The sequence below is a fragment of the Capricornis sumatraensis genome, chromosome 18 (assembly GCF_032405125.1).
Source record: "Capricornis sumatraensis isolate serow.1 chromosome 18, serow.2, whole genome shotgun sequence".
NCBI classification, from domain to species: domain Eukaryota; kingdom Metazoa; phylum Chordata; class Mammalia; order Artiodactyla; family Bovidae; genus Capricornis; species Capricornis sumatraensis.
The window spans coordinates 35,246,333-35,272,305 of NC_091086.1; the positions used below are offsets into that span (position 1 = coordinate 35,246,333).

At 37.1% G+C, this 25,973-nt stretch overlaps 1 protein-coding gene and 1 non-coding gene across 3 annotated transcripts in view; one reads left to right on the forward strand and one right to left on the reverse strand.

The window, feature by feature from the left end:
* Nucleotides 1-25,973, reverse strand: part of PARP8 (poly(ADP-ribose) polymerase family member 8) — a 188,573-nt gene that overhangs the window by 139,492 nt on the left and 23,108 nt on the right. The window lies entirely within an intron of this gene.
* TRNAW-CCA (transfer RNA tryptophan (anticodon CCA)) lies at nt 22,147-22,219 on the forward strand. The gene has a single exon. It is a non-coding gene; the product is annotated as a tRNA-Trp (tRNA).

The following is a 25,973-nucleotide window of genomic DNA, read 5'->3' on the forward strand; positions in this document are numbered from 1 at the left end:
CTAAAGCTGAAACTCCAGTACTTTGACCACCTCATGAGAAGAGTTGACTCATTGGAAAAGACTCTGATGCGGGGAGGGATTGGGGGCAGGAGGAGAAGGGGACGACAGAGGATGAGATGGCTGGATGGCATCACTGACTCGATGGATGTGAGTCTGAGTGAACTTGGGAGTTGGTGATGGACAGGGTGGCCTGGCATGCTGCCATTCATGGGGGTCGCAAAGAGTCGGACATGACTGAGTGACTGAACTGAACTGAGCTGATATATATAGTCAATTAAAAATTCAACCAAAAAGGTTGAAAGATAAAATTGAATAAATCTTGAAAGCAGAATAAAAAGAAAATGACACGAAAAATATGAAAATAAAATAAGAAACACAGAGGATCATTTTAGGAAATTCAACAGTAGACTCAAAAAAAAAAAAGAGGTAAAGAAATATTATCAAATATATAGTACAAGAAAATTTCATAGGACAGGAGTTTCTATACCAGAAGAATGCCAAGTCAGACTTTCTTAGAAAGTCTACTCTAAACCACATTATTGTGAAATTTCAAAACTTGAAAGTTCTAAAATCAGGCTTCCAATGAGATATAAAGACAGGTTACGTATAAATGAATCAGCAAGGTACTGGATTACTCAATAGCACTGGATACTAGAAGACAGTAGGGCAACATCTTCAAAATTATGAGGGACAATGAGTTGTAACCCAGATTTTCATAGTTTCTCAAGTTGTCAATTAAAATGATAAATCAAAATATTTTAGACATTCTCAGAATTTTTTTAAAAAGGGCTTCCAACACAACTTTTCTTTGGCAGCTAAGAGTATGTTTTCCAACAAAAAAGGAAAAGCATGGCATCCAGTAAGCAAGGATACGACACACTGCTATGTTGAAGGATAATACATGCGCATTAGACCTATAGACAAAATGGGTCAGGATCAAGAAAACAAAAACCACAAAAACTCAGGGCAGGTTGCCAGGAGTGGAGAGAGATGAGTCATTGATAATTTATTTGATGTGTTTGACCATTTGGGAAAATTATTGAGGGCCATGACAAATGTTCTGAAATAATTGAGAAAAAATAGATACCTAGTCAAATAAAAGCTAATGAAAAAATTCACAGGCAATTTTTAACCCTAGGGAAAATAAAAAATTGTATAAGAAAAAATATAGTTATAATAGAGTGATATGTAAATATAAAAATGTTGATTTAGTGATGCAGCCAAAAATGCATCAATGCAAGCGAGGATAAATACTGATATAACAGGCATTCGACAGAAACTGTCTAAAATTGGCAAACTAGTAAAGCGCAGTTAAAGCATTCGAAAGTACGGTGAGTACTACAGTTGATATATTTTTTTACTTCGGTTTGTGTTGGGAAGATCCCCTGGAGAAGGGAAAGGCTACCCACCACTCCAGTATTCTGGCCTGGAGAATTCCATGGACTGTATAGTCTATGGGGTGGCAAAGAGTTGGACACTTATGAGCGACTTTCACTTTCACATGTCAATGAATATACACTTTTTTTAACCTTCCATTAATAACAAGAGATCACAGCAAGTTGAAGCAGGACAATACCAACATGCATTCAAATTCAAAAGAAGCAGTCAATATACAATCAGCTTTACAATCTTGGCAAGCAATATGGTCTCTACATTTGACTATTGTTCTCTTAAGTAGCAGAACATGTCCCCTAATGAGCGAATGAGTGAATGAATCTCTCTCCCTCTCTCTGGAGGGTCTTTCCTGGTGGCTGGGGCAGTTAAGTATCCGCCTGCAATGCAAAAGACCATGGTTTGATTCCTGGATTGGGAAGATCCCCTGGAGAAGGGGATGACAACCCACTCCAGTATTCTTGCCTGGAGAATCCCATGGACAGAGCAGCCTGGGGGGATACAATCCATATGGTCGCAAAGAATCAGACACAACTGAGCGACTAAGCACGCACCATCTGGACTATCCCTCTGTAGTATTTTGCAAAGATTAAACCTTAAAATCAAATATTATATTCAAATATTAAGAGGTTAGTTTTAATGACATGGATTTTAATCAAATCTTTAGAATTTGCCATATTGTTTTTACAAAAATAATTATTCATTCTATACCTGTCAACTCTACTTAATTTTTACTGTGAAATGAGTTTTTTAAAAAAGCTAAATTTAAAACATCTGCAAAACACAAAAACACCACAAGAAAATTATCAAATTAGAAATAATTGTAACTTCTATGTATCAAAGAGGAGGTAAATACTGACTGATCATGTATTTATGTTAATTGAATGATGAATTATGTACTCTGTCTAAAGAACTATGCTCACACTATATATAAAGAACAATTTACACTGATACATGGTTGACAAGTGTCTGATTTATTAAATCAATAAATGTTCTTATGACTGTGTATAAAAAGATTTTATATCAGTTTACAAAGAACATATTGATTTAATGAACTACATAAATATATGCAAATCTAAGATTCAGACAAGACTACTCAATAAAAAAGTAGCTATACAGATATTTGTGTAAATTATGAAGCCCTTGAGTAGTGATTTCATAAACAAGATATATGTCTATAGTATATAAAAATTACAGAATCAATCACTCTACACTTCTAGCATCACAATGGACTATTAAAATAGGAATTAGGAAATGCCCAGATAACCAAGTATTACATAAGTAACAGCACCCTGAAACCAAAAGCTATTTGATGAAATGAACATTGTTGGTGCTATTCTTTTTCTTATTAATAATAATAATGATTTATTACTTCCATTTATTGTAGGTATGGTTTCAAGCTCTGAGTTAAGTATTTGTGTTTGTGTGTGTTTATTATAGTAAGTTATTCTTCCTATGTACAAATTAGAGAGATGAAGTAACTACCCATGATCATGAAGAGCCTGGATTCAAACTGAAACTCCTAGATTCAAAACCCTAATCTTAACTACTAAAATTACTGTTAAGTAGGCTTGTTTCTTACATTAACCATCACAGGAAGTTTATAATCAAAAGGCTCCAGATATAGTCAAATGGGACAGGAAGAGTATTATATGATTTTTCAGATAAAAGAAAATTGGTACCAGATATTAAAAGTTCTACATCCCATAAGCCAACTCTTCAGAATAAAGAATTTATAAAAGTAACTAACATAAGTATTTAAGACCCAATAAAATAGATGCAAAAGAATATGAAACTTCACAGAAAAAAAGTTCCAAATTTTCAATACTCAAAATACTCCAACTCACTAATAATCAGTAGATGCAAATTAAAATAAAGATGGGACATGATTTAACACCCTAATATTGATATAAATTTTAAAATGTAATATCAATACTGGTATGAATAGGGAGAAATGATGACTTTCAAACATTTTTGCCTGACTGTATAAATTGATACAATGAATTTAAAAAGCAATTTTTGACTATGAGCCTATCTTAATCCAACTATTCTACTTTTAAAATATACTCGAGAGAATCTAGCTCTAGTAAATAAAGAGACATATAGTGATGTTCAACAAAATTAGTACCTATGCTACCTTGAAACAACCACAAAATAGTGCAACATGATAATTCCATTACAATGAAACTGATATAAGCTAATACCCTAGCTCTTTCTGTTGAATATGAACAAAGCAGAAAGACAGTGCTGATTGTTAATGGCAGCCATCTTGGAAACAGGAGGAAAACCAGCCTCTGGATGAAGCCTACCTAGCCAGCTTCTTAATGACATCACTTAGTCCCTGATGTATGCCCTGACCATTAATTCCCTATGTGTTGCCCACAGTGTTGCAATTGTAAAATACCAACAAAAGACTTGCTTACCCCCAAGAATTGGGCAATAAGACCACTGACATCTTACTCCTGATACAGAAACTGTGAGTCCCCACCCACCACTATCACGAAGCACTTTGAAAATCTCAGTACTGTGCTGTTCAGGACTAGCTAGAATTGTATATTACACCAATACCAATGATTACAGTGCACATTCATTTTATTTATTGCTGAGATCATTCACATCATGAAAATTTGCACCAATATACTCTTAACATCTTAAAGAGTTCTCACACTTAAATTACTTAAGATTCTGCTGGGGGTATATATACATACATGGACTATTACTTAGCCATAAAGAAAAAAAAATACTGCTATTTGCCTTAATCTGGATTGAACTGGAGAATATTATACTTAGTGAAATAACATAGGAAAAGACAAATACTGTATGATATCACTTCTTTGTGGAAACTAAAAAATAATACAAATGAATGTATATGTATATGCAAAATGAAAACAGACCCACAAATACAGAAAACAAATTTATCTTTACCAAATAGGAGTTTCAAAAGTACAGATAGTACTTCCGTACTATAGGTGGGTGGGACAAATTAAGGGTACGGGTTTAACAGATACAAACTACTATATACAAAAAGACAAGCAACAAGAATATACAGTCCAGCACAGAAAATACTCATCATCTTGTAATAACACAACCTATGATGGAGTATAATCTGCAAAAATAGTGGATCACAATGCTGTACTTCTGAAACTAACATAATTCTGTAAGCCAAACATACTTTAATTTTAAAAAATTTAAAATATTCCACTGAGATTCAAGTTAAAATACAGATTTCCAGGCATCACACCTAGAAAAACAGAATTTTTCTGAGACTTAGGAATCTAAATTTTACATGCACTCCAATAATTCTAATGCAGAATTCTGAACCATATTTTAAGAAACACACCTCTTGAGACTAAATTAAAAGTGTATGTTAAGGAAATGTATACAAGTGGCAACAAATTAACTAGTACATGAAGCTAGCTTACAATGAAAATCAGTCCTGGTCCTAACCCACCAACTCCTTTTTAATGTATGAATTTTAAGCTACTTGATATAAGATTATCTCCATATTATTTGTATCTTATATTACCTCCTTTACAATATTCACATTGTAGCTATAAGGACTCTGTTATTATATTTAGCTTTTCAATTGGACCTTGGTGATGTAAAATAATACACCTAAGTCATCACTTCTTATTTCATTAATTTTTGTCAGTAACCTGTCTCTCCTCTACCCTTCATAATTAAGCAGATACTACAGAAAATAGTCCCTAGATATCTGATCAAAAGGCATCATCAATGTTCTTTTCATCTTTTACTTCTAAAATCATATATTCTCCTGAGACATGCTGTCTGAGATAATGCAATTGCTGGAATCAGTAAACTATTTTTGAAAGTAATAAAAGTATGTGCTTTAAAAACTTCATTTTCAATAATTTATTTCATACAAGTAATTATGTTTCCAATTTGTATATGCTATACTGCAGACTTCTGATTTTAAAAAGAAAATGAGCCCAGTTAACTAAAAACAAGTCAGACATCTTTATCAAATTAGTATTTTTCTTTCCTAACTTGTGTGACACATTAGGAAGTGGCAATTATAAAAGAAGCAAGTTAATGAGCTACTGTGGTTGTTCTCCTATAATCAAGTGAGACACATAATACTCACATGAAGAAAACCCCTTGATTTACTTTAGTGTCTGGAAACATAAAAGCATAACAGAAACCCAAAGTAAATCTCTGACTAGTACTGACTATAGAACTAGTTAGGTCAACAATTACAATTTTAAAATAAAACACTTTAAAATTTTAAAACAAAAAAATTTCCACCAAAACATTTTTCTTTGTGTATGTTAGTCTCAATTTAAATTGACAAGATAATCAAGATGGAAACAAAGACACTGCTCTGGCAGCTTGCAGTTTGTCCATCTGTAAATGACATGTCCATCCCACACACAACATTAAAACCCTCACTTGCTTTATTATTGATCACGAAGTAGTTCTAAATTTAAAAATTACACTGCTCTAGAGTGATCTTGCATCTCTGCAAATAGATTAACAAATCCAGCCTTCCAAAACCATTTTGAAACATTCTTTATGCATTCCTATTTTAAAGCACACTGTCTAATAAAAGAAATACACTGAAAGCCATGGGTGCAGTTTTAAATCGTCACATTGAAAAGGTAAGAAGATGATGAGCCAGACAAGGGCTTAATCTCCAAAATATACAAACAGCTCATACAACTCAACAACAACAACAAAACCAAACAACCCACTGAAAAATGGATAGAAGACCTTAACAGACATTTATCCAAAGCAGACATATACCTGGCCAGCAAGCACATGAAAAGATGCTCAACATCATTAATTATTAGAAAGATGCAAATCAAAACTACAGTGAGGTACCACTGTACCTCATCACTGTCCATCTCAATTCAGCTACATTTCAAGTACTCACCATCCACTTTTGGCTCAGTGCTACCATCCTGGGGAAGGACAGATTTGAAGGAATAATTTTCAGAAATATTGATACTACTACTACAAGTCTTTAGAGGTGAGCATTTAAGGAGTAAAGACTCATAAAATAAATCACCATGTGCTTACCCATGTAATCACACATTGGTTGGGGTAGTTTTTCAAAGATGGTAGAAAAGTAAGCAATATTTTCTGATGATGACTTGAAAGAAGACAGTTACATGGCCTTTCTGAGAGGTACATGGTGATCAGGATTTAATACATCAAGGAGAATTATCAGGCTATCCAAAATGACGAGGACGTTGTGGCACCTCAAGTCTCAGAGGTTACAAGTGAGCCAGACTCTCCAGCTGAGGTTGAATGGCACCAGATTCTGTACTGAATGCACACGAGATGACTTCTAACACAGGAAAAGATTTAAGCAAGGGCAAGACAAACACAATGTTAAATTCAGCTCAAAAATAATAGTAAAATTAATCATTTCAGTATATTACCAATTAGATCTTAAATTTTGCTTTATGCAGCAGGTACCTTCCCCTGTAATTCACACCTAAATATGGAAGATTAATGTTCGAAGAATGAATGTTCAGACATACAAAACTGACAGGCCTGGAGGACCTGAAAAAAAATTGTTGCAAAGTGAAGTTGCTGAGTTGTGTCCGACTGTTTGAGACCCCACGGACTGTAGCCTGCCAGGCTCCACCATCCAAGAATACTGGAGTGGGTTTCCATTTCCTATTCCAGAGGATCTTCCCGACCCAAGGATCCAAACCAGGTCTCCCTCATCACAGGCAGATTCTTTACCCTCTGAACCACCAGGGAAGTACTTAGGAAGATCCTTAAGTATCTAATGGGAATGACAACCCATTCCAGTATTCCTGCCTGGAGAATTCCATGAACAGAGGAGCCTGCCAGGCTAGAGTCCATGTGTGGCAACAAGTCGGATACAATTGACCAAGTAACACTCACAGAACCTTTTATGTAAGAAAAGCTTAAGTTGTGAGATATTGAGGCGTTAACCCATGGACATCAACAAACACACAGCAATGTTGTTATTTATTGCTAATGTACTCTTATTTCTCACAGAGCTACATCCCTTTCATTGAGTCAGGGGCTGGAAAACTTAAGTGTGTTCACCATGAACACTTCCAAGTATACATCATCATAGCAAGCACTGTAAATGTACTTGGAAATATCCATCCAACCAACAGGCCAAGTACCTACAAGTTAACATACCCACTGCTGGAGAAGTGACACTTTTCATCTGAGTACCAGTGGATGTTATAACTTCCTTCCTTTACTTCAATACTCTCATTTTACTCAAAACTAAACTAATTCATATGGTAGACCTAGGTTTTTCTCAAATGTTAGTATTTTAATAGGTCTGAGTAAGATATGGAGAGAAAAGAAAGAACTGTAGTAAAACTTCTAATAAAAAAAAAAAAAAACGGGGGAGTATGTATGCAGGCAGAATTAAGACAATGCCATGGACAAGGTCAGATTCTCTAAATAGACAACTGATGCTGAAAAACACAGAATTCCAAAGATTATGTCAAAGGTAACAGCATGTGTGGCTGGGAGGGCCATGGAAAAGAAGTTATAAGCTTGGGCAGTTCAGTTCACAGGCTTTGAACTTCAAGATAAGATCTGAGGACGCTATAACCAAGCACAGTATTAACTGGGAAGAAAATTTCTGTGCTGAAATGCAAGCCAAATACAAGCTTTTCCTTATGTTACTTGATAAGGGATCCACTGCCACTGGCAATTAAGCAAAGTCTAAGTCCTCTGTGGGGGCTTCCCAGGCGGCTCAGTGGTAAAGAACCTGCCTGCCAATGCAGGAGATGCAGGAGACCGAGGTTTCATCCCTGGGTTGGGAAGATCCCCTGGGAGAGGAAATGGCACACCATTCCGGTATTCTTGCCTGGAGAATCCCATGGACAGAGGAGCCTGGTGGGCTGCAGGCCTTGGGGTCGCAAACAGTTGGACAAGACTGAGCATACTCACACACACACACAAGCCCTCTGTGTTATCTTGCCACGGTTATAGTTCTGTCTTCATTAAGCCCACCAATATGACTATGATTTTAGTTGACTCCCATCTTTTAATGGTTTCCAAAATGAGAGATTATGAGACCTAAATCTGTGCATTTAGAACTGCTTTTTACAATAAGCAGTTTCTAAAACTTGAAAGAAGGGAGGGAGTAATTCATTTCTTAGGTTTGTTTCTTCCCCCAAGAGAAGTCCTATGTTGTGGAAGAAGTTCTGAAGTGAGTAAGGAAGTGTGGCTGTCAGGCCTCTCTGGGTCCACGGGGGCCATGAGGTTTCTCACCATCTGACACAGAAGACTGCACCAGTTAAATGCTGAATCTGTGAGATTTCTGCGTTCTCCTTAAGAACAAACACTGAAATGTATATTCAACAAATGACTCATTTCCTTGCAAACTTTCAAGGAGAAACAAAAAAAGTTGAAGCAGCACTTGAAACAATTAACAATTTAGGGGCTAATTGTGAAAAGTCAATGATATGAAAATAACTACCAAGTTTTTTTTTTAAGTTCATTCTTTTGAAGTCATTTTCTCTTTACTGCTATTCAATTGGAATGCCCTTATATTACGTTAACTACATAAGTATATCCTACAACAAGGCTGTGTTATATTTACATCATGTATTTTCCTCCGATCTCATTTTCATTACATTTCTGATATAATAGATGATAAGATAAAGGAAGAAAATATCCCCGACAAAGGTTTTAGTACTTAAATAACAATAATTTATTTAAAGAAGTTAAAGCTCAAAAACAGAAAATCTCAGCTCCAAGTAAATGACAGATTGTGCGCATGTGTGTGTTTGTAAGACTGTCTGGAGCATGTAAGTGCCCAATAAGTGTTTACTAATTTCAATGTCACTGTTATCTTCCTGGGGTTTCACATGTAGCTCAGCTGGTAAAGAATCCGCCTGCAAGGCCGAAGACCTCAGTTCTTTCCTGGGTTGGGAAGTTCCCTTGGAGAAGGGATAGGCTGCCCACTCCAGTATTCATGGGCTTCCCTGGTGGCTCAGATGGTAAAGAATCCACCTGCAATGCAGGAAACCTGGGTTTGATCCCTGGGTTGGGACGATCTCCTGGAGGAGGGCATGGCAATCCATTCCAGTATTCTTGCCTGGAGAATCCCCATGGACAGAGGAGCCTGGTGGGCTACAGTCCATGGGGTCACAAAAATCCGGACAAAGAATCTTTCTAGATACTTTTCTGAATAACATTTTTATTTACGAACCCAGTGCCTCACCCAAGGCAATGCAGTTTCTCCTTTCTTTTGAATTATAACCATATATGTAGTCAGTATCATACGACATTCATCTTACTTTAATAAAATTTCTTCACTAAATTAAATTTTATGAACTCTGCCCCATTACAGTTTTCTTGAAAACAGGGATCTTGCTGAACAATTATCACATCACATTTTCTACAAGAGTACTGGAAATATTTCATTAAGTACTTTTTGCCTGATTGCATAATGAAATCAAGCACATTCACCATGCTTGTCATCATATTCCCAGCCGCCAGCAAAGTGCCTGTCACATAGTCGATACTAATAAAAACTTATAGAATCAATAATACATGCAGTCCATTATTCTTTTCTAGCAAGCTCCCCAAAATGACATTTTTCTTACCTAAAAAGTAAATTTAAAATGAACCTCAGTCTCTACATTTCAAGAATATTTTGAAAGTTCAAGTTCTTAAGATTAAACATAAACAACAGCACATTTTAAAACAATGAAAAAAACTCAAGGCAAATATAAATTATTAAACAAATGTAAAAACAAGAAATTTATTACTGGCTTCCTGTATTTGACATAAAATCTTCAGAACAACACTTCACAAGGTCTCCAGGTGAGTCTCTCCTTAATGAGACAGTATTCCACTAGCCGAACAAGGCTCTATTGTTCAAACCCTAGTTTCTGACACACAGATAAAGGGCCTCAAAAGTCAGTAACACATATACTGTTAGATCAGTGGTCTGAACACACAGGTTGTCAGTCATTAATATTCACCAGCATCTCACCTGTGAAAAGCAGTCTGCAAGGTTCTAGGGAAAGAACTATCAGTAAGAGGAAAGAGGTAAGACAAGCATGACTAATTGCAAAATCTAACCTCGATTTTATCTCTGCTTCACTTTCCCAAGCCTAATGGAGGATATGAACAAAAAAGCAAGTTCCCTGGTACGTCTTCCCCTTGAAGCTTTCTTCTGAGAAGAAAGAGACCTCCAGACAGTTGTTCTCAAGGTGGGCTTTATCAGAGTCGCAGAGAACAATGGCACATTCACTGAGATCAAGGGATTTCAGTTTTGTTCTCCACAAACAGAAGAGGGCCTAAAATATCTTTATTTTTATTTCTCTATTTGTTAGTCACTCAGTCGTGTCCAACTCTTTGCAACCCCATGGAGTGTAGCCCTCCAGACCCCTCTATGCATGGGATTTTCCAGGCAAAAATACTGGAGTGGATTGCCACTGGGCTGGCCAAAAAGTTCATTTGGGTTTTTCTATATTGAAAACCGGAACAAACACTTTTTGACCAATTCAGTACAACAGGCACTCAATCAGTACTGCTGGCCTGATGAATAAACAGTGGCAGTAATAATATGACTCCTTCAAAGGCCAAACCAAAACCCCTAGTAAACCTCCTAAGAAATGAATTGACCTAGTTGGACAGTTCGAGTATCATACCTTGTCTCTATGTAGAGTATTGTTAGTCATTCAGTCGTGTCCGACTCTTTGCTATCCCATGGACTGTAGCCTGCCAGGCTCCTCTGTCCATGGGATTCTCCAGGCAAGAATACTGGAGTGGACTGCCATTCCCTTCCCCAGAGGACCTTCCTGACACAGGGATTGAACCTGGGTCTCCCGCAATGCAGGCAGATTCTTTAGCGTTTGAGCTACAGGGAAGACCCTCTACGCTATGCTCTATAATCCTACACTCTATATAAAGTAAGTAATGAAAAAAAAGAAACCATTTCCTTAACCAAAAACAGCACTTCCCAGGGAATATCTCATCCCCTCCATTTGCTTAAGAAAAACTTCCTACCATCTGTAATTATCGGGCTTATTTATATGACCGTTTGTCTGTCTGTCCTATGAGGTCAGGGTCCCAGTCAAGTCCTGTCGCTGCTATATCCACTGTGCCTAGCACAGAGAAAGGAAGCACATGAACAACGACATGGACAAAAGGCATATATTTTCCTTATTGTTTCCTCTTCTGAGTAATAGATGGATTCACCTAATCCTTGTTTTTGCAGTTAGCATTACTGGATCCTCAATTACTTAGACAGGATTAAAAACATACATTAATAAAACAACCAACTCCCACTATTTTCATTGAATAGAGTGGAGAGAGGAATTGGGTGGAGGCAAAGGGCTGTAGCAGTGGGATTAGAAATAGAGATAAGAGTGAGAAGTCAAAAGCAAGGGTGTCATCTACTAGACTCTTAGTTCGGGATGAACTAAGGCTTTTTTATTTTAACTTAGAATGAATTTGAAATACTTTCTAGAAAATAAAAAATGTGTTAGAAAATCATATAACATTGACAAGCCTTGAAAATGATCATTTCAGAATACGTTCACTTGACAGGAAGGTATGAATTTTTAAGTTGGTATTGTTCTAGAGGCCACCAATAAAGTATAAATTGGTTTATCTACTTAAAAGATAAAATTTTACTTTCATGCTTTATCAGTGATCATAGGTCAAGTTATTTATGATCACAAAGACTAGGTCTAATTATGGCAGTTGTATGATTAAGGGTAGTATAATATCTACCTTTAAAAAAATAATATTCTTGTTTAGGGAAATTAAGTAAGATTTAATTAGAAGTTTAAAGAACATTCTTCTTTATTTCTAAGAGGACCAGATTTAAGAACACTTGCGTAAATTGTACAATTGAAAATGAATACCTCTTTTCAGGTTTCAAATCATATATTCTGCAAATGAGTCTGCAAAAGCAGGAAAACCAGATGCTGTTTTATTTAAAAGGTTAGTTGTCAAAACAAGAAAAAAGTATTCATTTATATTTACAAGATGCAACAGTCACAACACCACAATTACACCCATCATTTTCATGAGTCAGAGCTGGAGGAACAAGATCAAATTCTTGAATTTTTTAAAAATAAAATTATGACATAAAAGATTCCAAGTCTCTAAATAATAAAGGAAGAAGTTCTAAATGCCACTGTGTTGCTGAACAAAAACCAAAACAAATTTCTCAAAGTGTGCCCTCTCTGTAGCCCCTTAAGCAAGACAAGCTCTTCCCTGGATGTGGTTAGTATCAAAGCAAAAGAGTAAATGATTTATTTTGGAATCATGAATCAATACCTACTTTAAATGGTCTTCTCAAGCAAACTTTAACTCTTTAACAACTTAAACATTTTCCAGATCTCAAAAGAGCCAATCTTGTTAACCAAAATTACTTCAAATATGATTACTCAAACTGGAAATCTAATTACTTAATCTGAATGTCATATGTATTATAAAATTATGGGAAAGAGAACAAATTGATATTTACAGAAAGAATTCAGGTAAAAAGCATATTCTTTTCATTAGAAGAATTAAATAAAGGCTTTATACTCAGTAAACCAAATTCACTATGCTGCAGTCCATGGGGTCGCCAAGAGTCGGACATGACTGAGGGACTGAACTGGAACTTTATTTTAATGAAGTCCCCAAATTCCCATCCCATATATGCAATCAACACAGCTTATCCTACACATCCAATCAACACCAAATCCTGCCATTTAACATAAATTCATCCACTTATGCTCAGCCTTATGGCCACTACTACAACAGTCTCTTCCTTTTTAAAGATAATTATATAAAACCCTTTTGTTTTATCACTCTACTAAGAAAAAATGAGTGAGAAGGGGAACAATGACTTAGGCTGTGGTCTTTTAATCTGTGTTAGGTTAACTGAACTCCCAAAATTAAAATCCGTATTGATTTAATTCATTGACTTAATTGATTGAATTCATGTCAGTCGTTAAATCTAAACACATCTAAAATTAGAATTCAAATAATATAAGATTTAAATTTAAATTCTAATACAAAAAATTATCCATAGTATAACCTGGGGAATTTCCATTGTCTCAGAGATACAGAAATTCAGAAACTCCAATACCACCAGAAAGTGTTACAAGAATGCAGATGGGTCTGGAGTACTACTTGGAGGATTATCTAGTAATTATTTCAAGTATGAGAGTGAACATTACTAAGTACAATGATCATCTTGAGAGAAAGCTTTTGCCAGATAAAAAAAAAAAAAAGACATGGAAGTTTATGGAATAGTAGCTGAATTAGCATGACCACATTACCACATTAATATAATACTGTATTTGTGGGAGGAAAATATAATTTTTAAAAACGATGCCTGACACGATTTTCACTTATTAAGTATAAGCAATAGTCAAGAGACTAAAATAACTCTAAAGAGACCAAAAGAAAGCCGTTAAAATCAAACATATATTCCAATTCTTACTAATTTAAATACTTGCCTTAAAGCATTGTTTAGTAAATTTGAATCACATTATATTTAGCTCTTTGTAGTTGATCAAATTAAGTTTCAATTTCACTGCATTACAGAAAAGCAAAACAAAAATTTGTTTGCAAACCACAGGCTACTTAAGAAGTTTTTATGTGCAAACTTAGAATCTTGTCTCCCAACTGTGAATGAAGATATCTACAGAATAATCAATAGTGAGCTGCGATTTGGTTTTCTCTGCAGAGTTGTATGCTCTCAGAGAATTTTAAAGAGAAAAATCATAAAAAGATACGTTTTTTTCAGCATAGTGACAATAGGATTAAAAACACCAGCTCTTTTCACCCCTAAACTAGTGCAGTTCTTTTTTTTAGAAGTTGATTCTGGCACATCTGGCCCTTGGGATAGTAGGAAGAGGACAGATGTTGATTACTGCAGATTTAAGTCTATTTTCTTGATCTTAAACCAATATTACCATCTGAAAGCCTCCTTTTTCTCACCAGAAAGCCTACAGTTGGACTTTTAGAAACAGATATGTATTTAATCTGGCTTAATTCACTAATTTTTCAGTGAAGACAGGTTCCATGAGTCATGCCGTCTGTCCTTCTGTGTTTTAATGGGACAAAGGGTGATATAATCCTATCAAAAAAGACTTTTTAATGTCCTACCAACTTGCTACTACTGGCAATATGGCTCACAGTCCAGCAGCATCAACTCATCTAGGAGCTTATTAGAAATATCACAACTTGGCCCATCTCAGACCTACTGAATCTGAATCTGTGTTTTAATAGATGTTCAAGTGATCCTTATGACATTCAAGGCTGATATTCAGCACACTTGCTTTATCATCATATTGAATAAGAGAGATGGCACTATAAATAAATTGGCTGATTCACAACAGTCTCTCCAGGAACATTTTGGGAGGAATCCTAAGCAGGTGATGCTGGCTTATTGAACCTAGCTGATCTGACTACCTCTACACAGTGCTATGCTCTCAAGATGACTGGGAAACTGAAGCAGTTCTGAAAATGAGATTACATGGAAATGTATGCACAAACACTCTGTAAATGGAGAGGTCTTAAAAAAGTGCTGGTACTGTGATTTTTTCCCTAAAGATCCCAATTCTGTGAAAGATCTATGTTCTTTGGTTTTGAACTTGGCAAGGGAGGAATTTAAAGAATCCAGAAACCCAACAGTTCTTCCCGTGTTCCAGTATGGAAGGCCCTCCGCAATCTCTCATTCACTTGGTCAGTCATTATCACACACTTACTCAACACTACCTGTGTCCCGCCATGTGAAGGATAAGAATTACAGTCACTGGGAGAGTAAAACAGACACGACTCTGTCTGTAGGGACCCATGTTATCATGGGTATAGGACAGGTTATCACACTCTTGCAACCAGACACACAAGATCCAACGACACCACAGTGGCCTCACTTCCTGAGCAGGGGGACGTGTGCAAAAGTCTCATTCCACTACAGTTCCAAGGAAGCAAAGTTGGAAATTTTTCCAAAGAATTTTTTTTTCCTGTGAAACTAAGTGAAATCCTGTTCTAAGACTTCCCAGCGGGGGATGACATGTCTTGAATAGATTCACTTGGTACATTTTTAACTTACCAGTTAGAAGCTACAGATCATCTTGGCCAGCACATCTTACATAACACCCAGTTTTCTAATCCTTTTCCTTCCCTGAACCTTTTCCAAGGAACCCTTGGCCCCAGAGCTTCCTTTCAGACTTTTGTTTGTTTGTTTTCCATTTATTTCTTCCAATGGTTTCTCCTTTCATTCAGAGAGAGGGTAAAGCAAGAATCTCATCAGGATAAAGTAAAAGTAAAGTCGCTCAGTCCGACTCTTTGTGACTCCATGGACTGTAGCCTACCATGCTCCTCTGTCCATGGGATTTTCCTGGCAAGAGCACTGGAGTGGGCTGCCATTTCCTTCTCCAGGGGATCTTCCCGACCCCAGAATCGGACCCAGGGCTTCAGCATTGCAGACGGACGCTTTACCGACTGATTATTCTTTGATTGACTAATGGTCTCTGGCCTTTCTTCTGCTCTTCAGGGTGCTGTGAAGGGGAGGGGCAGGGGGAATCTCATTTCCATTGAGATTCTGCTGCACATTAAACTCTTAGGTATAATTTCCAGCTTCATATAAGGAAAAGGGTCATTTGACAAAGTGATAAAAAGTGAAAAGATGCTAAGGAATAAGAGGGACATAAGAAGAACATGCTAGAAGGTAATTCATTTGCGAGTATTTCAATTGCAACATTCACTGATGTTCTAGGATTCTCAGGAAACTCTGGAAATAGGGGAAGCTTTAGATTAACATGAACACTTACAGTGCAAGGGGTCACACTGAATTCATCTTTATCTCCCTAGTGCCTGTGGCTGCTGGAATGATTGGTGAGTAAACCCATCAGTAAACATCTCACATATTCTGTTCTCGGATATTTCTTATCCTTATCTTTATACTCATTCATTTATTAGGCACTCAGTTGAGAAATAGTCATTGAGCACCTACTGTGTACCAGGCATTGTGCTGGGCCCAAGACAACATAACACCAAAAGCCCTTGCAGAGTTCACAGTCCAGAGAAAGAAATTAAACTCTGATCGAGTAATCATTTACAAATGTGTAAAAGTTCAGTTGCAATGCTAGGAGAAATTTTCAGTGAATTTGACAATTCTTTTTTTTTTCGCTTCCCTTTTAAAAAAAATTTATTTATTTTAATCCAGTGAAAGAGAGGAGGCTTTCCTATGACACTTCATCAGTGAAAGCTGCAAAGGAGGTAAAAAAGGAAAGAGGTGTTACTGACCCAACACAGTGATTATTTTCATTACTAGTTATAGTAAACAATAGTTTATAAGCCACGTTAAATTTTATTATGGGAGACAAATGAGAATATGATTTACTTAAAAGATACAGCTTTGCCAGCATCTATCACCACCAATACATTTATCAAAAAAATGATGCAAATATTTGTTTTTTTATTTTTTCTAGAATTGATGTCTTTTTAATTTATGTCTTGATTTAAGTACTGATTTTCTTCTTTCAAACACTGTTGGCCAGGATTTCAAACAAAAGAGACAGGATTTCCAGAAAAGATTCTGGCAGCCTGTTCAATAACTTTCCCAAACCCTAGAGTTTTGGACTCAGCAGGATATGAGAATGTTTTCAGACCCATTCTTTTAATGTCCTGAGTGATAGATGTGGCAGCAAGCCTGGTCTCACTATCCTAAGTGAGAATAAGAACACCCAAGGCAAGAGCAGTAAGTCCAAGAGTGTAGAGAAAGGTAAGAAGGTTGAGTCCCCAGGGCCTGACAGCCACAACTAAATTTGCAAAAGCATAAGAAATTCCAAAAGCTACAGCATTAGTTAAGAAAGGGGCAAGGAGATTAAGGGGGCAAGCAAGCAGACAAAGTAGACACGTGGAAATGTCAAAGCCTGAGAAACAATCAGAGAAAGGGAAAAAAACAAACAAAACTAGGTGAGATGTTAGTAAAGTTAAAGGGAAAAAGACTTCGCAGAAAGAAGACACCAAGAAGAAGGTGACCAATTAGAATGGCAAGGGCAGAGGGCAGACAGCAGGTAATGAGTAAATGGAAAATAAAGAGCATAGAATACTACTGAAGCAGAAAAGAGAAAGGGAAAGAGCTGATGGGTAAAACAGGACAGATAGTTTGTTTTTAGGTAATAAAATCCTGTCTGCCTTACAGTTTTTATCCTTTCATATTGAAGATTATAGGTTAATCATTCAAGAAATTTAACGGCGGGACCAGAAATTTAATAGCAGTCCAGTGGTTAAAATTTCACACTTCCACTAAGGGGATGCAGGTTTGATCCCTGGTGGGGGAGTTAACATTCCACATGTCTTGTGGCGTGGCCAAAGGAAAAAAATTTAATGAACATTTTCTACATACAAATATGGTACTTCGGATGTCCAAATTTAATTTAAAATTTGGGACAATTTTAAAACTTTTAGCGTTCATCCAGGTAAAGTTTTTAAACTTCTAATTTAAAAAAATTATTTCTGTATGGTAGCCTAACTAGTTGAAACAAATTAAACCACAGAAGGAGTCAAGGTATAGTCTGATTCTCCTCAATCCTTCACTATAATGTCTATTCAAAATTACGTGCTTCTCTGGTGGCTCACTGGTAAAAAATCCGTACGCAATGCAGGAGATGAGGGTTCAATTCCAGGCTCAGGAAGATCCCCTGGAAAAACAAATGGCAACCCACAATAGTATTTTTGCCTGGGAAATTCCATGGACAGAGGAGCCTGCTGAGCTACAGTCCATGGGGTCACAAAAGAGTTGGACACAACTTAGCAATTAAACAACCAAGCAACCCACCTATTTGCAATTAATCTGAAGTAATTATTTTTCTTTTCCTCATTTAAAACAAAATCTTTTCTCTCTCCTGTAGAAGCATTAAATTATGCCCTCTAGGAACTTCCCTGATGATCCAGAGGTTAAGACTTCATGCTTTCAATGCAGGGGGCTTGGGTTCCATCCCTGGTCAGGGAAGTAAGATCCCACATGTGTGGCCAAAATATATAAAGGAAAAAAAAATGATGTCCTCTAAGTACTGATATACAGATTTAATTTATAAGATTTACATAATCCATAACAATAAAAGATGTTTTTTCTCATCTAAATCATGCTTTTTTCCAAAAATAAACAGTAATTTAAACTGAAACACATCAAGATGCCATAGTGAGGGATAATTTTTAATTCACCCAGGTGAAAATTTTTGAAACATAAATCCCAGAGCAACTCTAAATCACAAAAATATTGTTCAAGTACACTAAAGCTTAAATTTTGCACATTCTAAAGTATATCAACTTGTAGTGCTTCTGGAAGTAATAATTCCTTATCTACTGAGTTACTTTTAAATCAAAATAATGTACTATTGGGGGAAAACTTTAGAAATAATCCACTACTGTACTATATACTGAAATAAAGATTTAAATTAAAAAGAAGCAAACTGAACAATAACTCATAAAAGTGATTCACATTTATTTTTTAAAAAGCCATTAAAGAAAGATTTATAAAATATTTTGCTCTTTTATTGACAATAATGATCATTAATTAGTACAAATTATTAATACAGGTTACAGAACCTAGCCATTGGTTTTTATGAAGTAGGTCTAATAAATATTCAGTGGGCAAAACGGGTCAGACTCCAACAATCATTAGCAATCTAGTTCACTGCTTTAAGAAGTCTAGGTGACTAAGCAGGAACCAGGATTAGGTTGTTACTTTTTTTTCATTTTCTAAGCAACTTGGGTGTTGCATGAAGTCAGGATCCCACCTAGAGTTCACTGCTACCTGAGCACCAACAATTCAGTGATTGCTAAGGCACCTGTCACACATATTACTCTCACTCCACTTCCATACTTGAGAACAGATTATTCCATAGAGAACATACAGCCAGGTACACACGGCTCCATGGAGAAGCTGTACTGACAGGCTCATAGTTAAAACCAAGGTTCTTGAAGCCACCCTAAAAAATCCCTTGAGGACACTAAATTTATGTAAGTGGAGATGAAACCTGCTCTGCAGGTATCTAGATCCTCTAAGGGGATTTTGACCAAATCTAGTAGAATAAACTAAACATGAAAGCATATTCAAACTGACTACCAATTAAATAAATGCAAATTAAAACTATAATGAGATCCTACTTTTTGTGCATGGACTTGGCAAAAATTTTAAAGAATTTTAACACCCTGCTCAAGCTAAGTCATAAGAGTGTTGGCAGGGGTGTAAATTGGTGTCACTTTCCTAAGGGCAATTTCGCAACATGTGTCAAAAGACTCAGAATTTTCATTCTAGGAATATATTATGAGTTAATGGCCAAGTACAAGAAAACATAAGTACAAGGATCCTTGTTCACTGCAGGACACTAAAAGCAACAAAAATATTCACAAATAGTTGCTTCAAGCATAAAATATCATACAGAAAGGGGTTGTAGACATTTATCGTTATTGTTATGTGGAAAGAAAAGCCTATTTACAAAACACCATTTAGAAATTTAGCATAATCTTTCTTTATACATAACATAAAAATATGAGGGAGAGAGAAAACATGCAAATATGTGTGTGCATTTGGACAGAAGAATACACTGAAGATATCAGACTGTTAATTCATTAATTTTGGGTGCTGAAATTATAAGCAATTTTCTTTCTTCTGCATCGTCAGGAATATCAGAACAATTATGCACAACTCTAAAGTTATGGGCAGTGTAAATGTGAATATAACCAAAAAAGCTTAGAATTCTGTTACCCTAGACTCTGAACATGTTCTTCTATAAATGCAGTTAAGTTCTATCCTGAAGTAGGTTCTGACCTCCTAAGAAAATCAACACAATCAGCAACACCTAGACAGGCTTAATTTTCTAATGGCTGCAGAGCATGGCTCAGATTCAAAATGCTGGCTAAATGTAATTCATCCTATGCCCAAGGATGCTTTCAACCCTAGTCTCAAATGAAAGAATAAAGGGTAAGAAAACACCAGGCCATAATAGCTACTTCCCATGCTTATTCAAGTTTTATTTGAGACAGACCATTTAAAAATCAGTGAGGGGAAAGCTATGGTCAGTTGTAACAATTATTGAACAGTAAGGGAAAGCAGTATTTAAAATATTCCTTTCATTTACCGTCAACTGATAATTTTGCTTAAAATCTACCAATGGCATTTGAGTTTGATAATCATGTGGAGAACTCCTGCTTTACTTATAAGAAGAATTGCTAAGGGCAGTCCCCAACATTCTTATATTGAAAATTTTAAGAGCTCTTCATTTCCTGGGTCAATCATCTAGAGACACACTTAAGAACAGTATATATTCTTGCTTTGAATAATTTAAAGTCAAGAAGTAAATACAGGCAGGAAAGCCAATGATTATAAATCGTTTTAAGCACTATAACAAATAAGCATGAGGTGCCATAGAGGTGCAGATTAAGTGCCTCTAAGACAAGGTGATGACTGACCAACTGTGACTACTTAAATTGAATCTTAGATATTGATAGTAAGATTTAGTCAAAGGGATCAGAGAAGCAAAGAGTTTTAATCTTACCATCTTATGGAAGTAAGAAAAAGCAACCATGGGAACAGAGAATTTCTCATTAATAGGCCTGCCTAATTAGGTCCCAACAGCATTCACTCCTTCACTCAAAAGTTCTGATTCTCTGCTTTAATTTGGGCACTGTGCTAATCGAAAAAGAAACGGACTTTTGCTTTGAGGGAGTGTAACAGAGAGTCATAAATGGGGAGTTTTAATCATCAAGTCACTATACATACAGTTAAGTATTAGGGGCCACAGTTTCATGGAAAACTTAGAAGAAATGATACCTAAACTGAAAGCATAACACACAGGAGTAGAGTGAAATGCAAAATAAAAATATCAAAAGAAGACAAAATGGCAAAGATCAATTATTAGGTAGGAAGATCAAGAGATGCCTGATCACAAGGCAGCTTTTGAATGACATGATGAAGATTTTTGGATTCATTCTGTGGCCAGTGGATAAACTAGAAGGGGTTTTAAGAGGAGGAAGTAATCTGATCAGATTTAAGATTATTTTGCTAGGGTGGAATGGAATGGAATGAAGCAAGACAGGAAGAAGAGAGACTAATCTGGAAAATTAGAACAATCAAAGAAAGAAATGGTGGTGGTGGTGGTCAGAAGAAAGACAGAGGAAGTTGGGATGGAAAGTAACCACCGCCATTCAGTATCAGTCATTTGACTGATATCAAGGAGTTAAAATATAAACAGCAACGTGATGATCAATTCTAAGTAGGGAGTGTGGGAAACGAAGTCATCCTGGATATCAGCCAAGTCTGTCACGTGTATAAATGTGTGTAAGCAGTGTAATCATTCAATGGCACAGGAACTCAGAAGGGAGCAGAAGGTAAGTTTCATTTTTGACATTTAGTTTGAAGATTCTTAAAACGTCCAAGTTGTCATGCCTAGTAGGCCAGGAGATATAAAGAACATTGATATGGGCTGAAAACACAAAGCATCGGGAATTGGGGAGACCTAAGACGTGACCTGATGCTGGGAGGGGTTGGGGGCAGGAGGAGAAGGGGACGACTCAGGATGAGATGGCTGATGGCATCACCGACTCGATGGGCGTGAGTCTGAGTGAACTCCGGGAGATGGTGATGGACAGGGAGGCCCGGCGTGCTGCGATTCATGGGGTCGCAAAGAGTCGGACACGACTGAGCGACTGAACTGAACTGAACTGAAGACGTGACAATAACGAAATTAACTCAACACATGGGAGTTGATGGAGATTTCCCCGGATATTTGGAGAATTCCATGAACAAAGGCTTCCCTGGTGGCTCAGCGGTTAAAGCGTCTGCCTCCAATGCGGGAGACCCGGGTTCGATCCCTGGGTCAGGAAGATCCCCTGGAGAAGGAAATGGCAATCCACTTCAGTTTTCTTGCCTGGAGAATCCTATGGACAGAGAAGCCTAGTAGGTTACAGTCCACAGGGTCGCAAAGAGTCGGACACGACTGAGTGACTTCACCTTCATGAACAAAGGAGTCTGGCAGGCTACAGTCCATGGGGTTGCAAAGAGTGAAACGTGACTGAACAGTTAACACTTTCACTCTCACTTTGGTGTAGGTAAAGATGAGGGAAGAGAAGGGAATGTTAAGTTACCCTGACATTTGCTAAATTGGAACGGGGAATGGAGGCCATAAAAGGATGTGGCAGTCAAAGACGTGGGGCAGAATCAGGAGCCCATTATGGAGGCCAAGGGAGAAGAGCATTTCCAAAGGGCGGACTGATTAACCCTGTCAAAGGCCACATTCAAACAAGTCAAGCAAAGTAAGAGCTGTGTCAATGGAGCGCAAGAGGCCACTATTAGCATTGCTGTTCAGCTGAAAGAAAGGCTGAGGATGTAAACACTTCCGTCGGAGAATCTGGCTTTGGAGGGAAGGAAAGCAGGAACAAGAGAAGAATGAGGAAACAAGGGAGTTTTAAAAACAAGGGCGTTTTTATTTGTAAGCTTGTTTGCTTTTTTGAGACAAAGAAGCTAGCAAGAAGAAGGTGTGTGGAAGGGGAATAAATTGGGGAGTAGATGTGTTCACATTAGCCATGGGCTCCTTTCCAATGAGACTGAATGATGGAAGCAAAGATGATGGAAGAAAACAGGGCTGTAGGTACCTGGCAAAAAGGGAAAAGAGTTGCTACCTTTTGGTTACTGATTTTAACAACAATTTTGATGGAATGTCATTCAGAAGAAGGTAGAGGAATACGAGGTCTTAGGAGGTAGAGAGAGAGAAACTACTATAGAAAACAGAGAGCGAGCTGAACAGGGAAGCAGACAGCACTGGTGTGTGTCTCACTATTCAGTATCCTTTCAACAACTGCTGTAGTAGCTGATATGTGAGGGACCAGTTGAGGTTGGAGATCACACATTTAAGAACATTAATTGTCACTCCCGAGTTTCTGCCTGCAGAAATGTGAGTCTAGGAGAGTCACTAGGTAGACAAATCTTAGATGCAGTTTAGCTAGATGGGCGCAACAGAAAGCTAAAAGGACAAAGAAGTTGAGAGGATATTTCCAAATGGGTCTTTCAAATGGTGGAACAGGCTAAAAGGGGAAGGAATAAAATTAGGAGAAGTTAATAAAGAAAGTAAATGGGCGAGGAGATCAAAGGTCTCAGTGAAATGTAGCAATAATGTGAGAGCTGGAAAGACAGCAAGCTGACGATGTCAGAGAGTAAGATGTGTGGGCTAAATACACCAGAGGTTAAGCAGTTCCAGGAGATGGTAAGTTCCAGAGAGTGACTATGACATCGATGGCTAAAATGGCTAGAATGGGAAAATACTTGTGTTGCGATATCCAAAGAATGAAAGGCCTTTGTATATTAAGTAGAGCATCATTGTGGATTCTGAAGTCACTGGTGTGTTGCCTGGATTTAGGGTTGATTGGAAAACTGCAAATCGGGTGTCAAAGTCCTCAATCGTGAGGGAGAATGGTGCAGACAAAAGATTAAAAGTAATAAAATAAATGTTCAAATTAATGATAATCTATCCTAGTATGAAATTTATAGACACTAAAAATCATGTTTTAATGATATTTATTGATATAAGAAAATATTCATCATACGCTGACATATACAACAAAATACCAACTTTACTTGAAAAACAGTAACTATATTTGCATGTCTATATACTTGTATATAGGCTTCCCTGGTGGCTCAATAGTAAGGAACCCACGTGCCAATGCAGGAGATGCAGGTTTAATTGCTGAGTTAGAAAGATTCCCCAAAGAAGGAAACTGCAACCCACTCCAGTATTCTTGCTTGGGAAATCCCATGGATACAGGTGCCTGGAGGGCTACAGTCCATGGGGTTGAAAAAGATTGCCACATGACTGAGCAACTGAACAAAGACAACAGCAGCAGCAAGAGGGAAGGGAAGCAGGTCCAGTAAAAAAACATCATGGGCTTTACAACAGCAGAGGGTTTTGCAGAGTATGGAAAAGAAAGCACTGAGGATCTCTCCTCCCCGCTTCACATCTCTTCACAGTGACCATTCCAACTTCCTTGATCCCTCCATTCCTCTACCTTCCTTAAAAAAGAAATGGAAATCATCAAGTGGGAATCTTTGTATCTTATTGCCATCTCACGTAACTTACAGGTCCTATCTCCTAATTGTAAAGCAAAACGGTCTAAGCCTAAGAGCACTTTCTTGAGAGGGTTGCAGGGAGATGACCTCAGGGAAGGCTCAACCTCTAGCTAAGGATAAAAACTGACAAGCCTCACTGTGTTAGCAGCCAGAAGGGTAGACAGTGTTTCTAAAACAAGTTTCCAACAGAAAATACCTGCAATAATCCAGGTACATGGTGAGACATAAGCCTCATTTAGGAATTATCAAGATCTATGAATTTCAAGAGAGCACTGTACCAAGTAAGGTAGGTAGGAGAATGACTTCATCTCCAGGAAACTCACCAAATGCTCAGAAATTGTAAACTTTCCCAGGACAGAGAAATACAGCAGGCGTAATATTGCTCACTGACATTCTTCCTGCCCCCTCTCACTATAACTCTTATAGCTGGGCAGGTCTACATGACTGGTGTGAGCATGTGAAACAGCAGAGGAAGTGCTCTGTGACATGCCTGGTCTGGGGTAATGAAAGGTCCATGTAGAATTCTCCAGCTTCTTTCTTTCCCTGAAATAGAAACTGAGCAAGGTGTGTTTCCAGATAATACACAGGCAGGATCGAGGCTCTTCAATCCTATTCCTTCAGTGATTGTATGGAGCTCCTACCAGCCAAAGGTGGATGTAGACAGTAAGACCAGAATAAACCTTAGCAGAATGAAGTGGTTCAAATTTCAGTTATTTGGTTACAGCAGCATAGCTAGCCTAAACTTACTGACCATGCTCATGCTGGCTAAGAAAATCAAAAGCTGTGATAGATGATAAGAGTGAATGGGGTGGAAGAAAGGACAGAGTAGCCAATTTAAAGGTTCAGGTCCCCCAGCTCCCTAGAAAAATCACAACTCAGCTAACTGGTGGACTAGTCTCTTCCTCAGAAGGCCAGAGGGTCAAACAACAGCTTAACAATCCCCAGGAAAAATGGAGCACCCCCTGAAAAACTCAGCAGGAAATAGTCTTCATATGTAAACATCTTGCCCATCCCATCCCATTCCTTCCGCACAAACAAGGAAATCATTCTGAATGATGACATTTGTCTAAGATCACCAAAGCAATCATTTTCTTGTTTGAGTGCCTTGAGCCACAGCTCAACCAATAATATATCAAGACATTCTTAATTTTATGAACTGACAAAGCTATATAATAAAAGGAATAAAATAACATAACAACTCAGCACACATAAGTGGTTTTCTTTCAGTAAAGAATTTAAATGCTACTTGAAGAGTCAAGCTAGAATTAACTTCTAGGAATTATATAAATATTAATTTAGCACTTTCATAATTACAATTTAATAAGAGATGAGAATTATTTGAGTTTCAATTTCCATCATTATTAGTTTTAAAGTATTAATAAATATTTTAAGCCATACATGTGAGTTTGAAATCACATCAATAATATAAAATCAAGTGAACTGTAGAATATTATCTAAAAGAATAAAATATTTACCAATCATTATTGCCACCCTCTGCACTGGAAAGACCTGGTTCATT